Source organism: Orycteropus afer, unplaced genomic scaffold (assembly GCF_000298275.1).
Source record: "Orycteropus afer afer isolate SDZICR_OR568_19922 unplaced genomic scaffold, OryAfe1.0 scaffold00143, whole genome shotgun sequence".
Classification (NCBI taxonomy): Eukaryota; Metazoa; Chordata; class Mammalia; order Tubulidentata; family Orycteropodidae; genus Orycteropus; species Orycteropus afer.
Window position 1 is genome coordinate 397,077 of NW_006921730.1, and position 2,097 is coordinate 399,173.

The window sequence follows — 2,097 nt, forward strand, 5'->3', positions numbered from 1 at the left end:
ACTCAAATTGTAGCCTGTGGTGCTTCCCTAATAAACCCCATAATCCGTGAGTTCTGTGTGGCCACTGCAACAAATTATTGAATCCAGGAGAGAGGTGGTGGGTGCTTTGGGAGGAACGGTTGGTGAAAGGGCTGGAGAGAGGCAGCATGTCTGGCCTTGCAGTAATAGGCCTTGGGTTACTGCTGGTAATCCTGTCATCCTCTTGTAGGGTTAGAGGAGGTCAGAAAATGTGGCCTCCTTGACGTTTTTGCAATGATATTGGCTAAAATTCCCCACAATGTAACAGCTCTTTTTCCACTTCCTCCCCATAATTACCTCTTCCTTGTGTCCTTCCCTCCCATGCACTCCCATCCCCCAAGCTGTCTCTCTGTGCAAACATTGTCTTTCTTTTCTCCTACAAGTGATTGCTCCAAGGAGTCTATCTACCTGTTGCAAATGTAAACTCCAGATCCCTGTCTATTGTTTGGCTGGAAACCACAGGGGTGAGTTCAGTTCTAGATGTGAAGTGTAACTCAGGATCATAGTCTCAGGGATCTCACCAGGCTCTATCAGATCAACAAATCTGTTCTTTTTTTTTATGATTTTGAATTTTGTTTTACATGGTTCTCCCTCTCTATCCAGTATCTCCTGCACAGATCCCCCTTGGAGTATTTCACAGTGGTAGCTGGGTACCATCTAGTTCTTCTGGTCTCATGGTCCTATAGGCTGAGGATCACATGGTCTATGAGTCCCTTGGACTAATTGTTTCCATGCATTTTTGGTTTTCTTCATTTTTTGCTCTGGAAAGTAAAGACCCATCATTGCATCTAGATGGCGGCTTGCAAGCTTTTAAGACCCCAGTCTTTACTTGCCAAAGTAGGATGTAGAACAATGTTTTTGTATAATATGTTATGCCAATTGAGCTTAATGTCCCCTGAGGCTGGTTCCATACTCTTGCCATACTCCTTCCCTCACCCAAATCGATTTGTTACTTTTGTTTTGCATGCATCATTGTACTTCTCCTGTATTATTAAAAAAAAAAAAAAAAATCAATCAATAAATCATGGCTTAAAAACTAAATACAATTTGTATCAAACAGTTAATTATGGCCAACTTTACCAGGACAAGGTGCTACTATATAGGCATGTCTGCCATTCTCACCTTCAACTCTACTAGTCATCGTTCCACATTTTAGGTAGGTTACAAATACGGTACAACTACATCCTAAATCTAATCACCATTGTGTGTTAAAAATAGCAAAATAGGTATAGGGTCATGCATAGCAGGAAGAAGAAGACAGATAATATAGCTAAATGAATCTACAAATCCAGGAACATCAAAGATGTTGATAGTTATTACAAGCAGAAATTGATAAAGAGGGACCTTCCTGTAGAACCAAGCCATGATTTTGGACTCTGTGCCTCTTGAACCGTGAGAAAATAAATTCTTCTTCTTTAAAGACACTCACTTGCTATATTTTTGTTTTGGCAGCACTAGGCAACTTAGGCAAAATTACACAGAATTAGTTGGAAGTTAGAATACCTAGGCTCTCTGAGTGGCTGTGACATTGGTGTACAGGAACCATGTAATCTCATGTGTGAAATGGGATCAATTATGTTTCCATCTATTTGATCCAAGCTCAAGTTTCTGATTTTAATTAACTTTTGTTGAGTCAAAATCTTCCCTTTGCCAAGGACATAACAGGAAATATAATGAAGAGCTCCATTATCCAGTATAGACTAGGAAGAGGAAATTAAAATGTAACAAGGAAGGAGGAATGGTTTGAGTAACTCCACATTATTAAAAGAAAAGAAAATTAACTACTATCATTTCATTCTAATATTTTTGACACTTTGGAAACCTCATAGGCAAAAATAATCCACTACTGTCAAGTCAGTTCTGACTCATAGAGACCTTATGGGACAAGGTAGAACTGCCCCATTGGGTTCTCAAAGCTGTAATCATCAAGGAAGCAGACTGCTACATATTTTTCCCATGGGGCAGCCATTGAGTTGTAACTACCAGTCTTTCAATTAACAGCTGAGAGCTTTAACCAATGCTCCACAAGGGCTCCTTTAGCTAGAATAAGGAAACTCAAATATTTCTTGTATGATTGGT

At 39.6% G+C, this 2,097-nt stretch overlaps 1 pseudogene; it reads right to left on the reverse strand.

Annotated features, from left to right (window-relative positions):
* LOC103201169 overlaps window positions 1-1,159 on the reverse strand; it is a 66,659-nt pseudogene extending 65,500 nt beyond the window's left edge.
* Window positions 1,160-2,097: the final 938 nt, after the last annotated feature.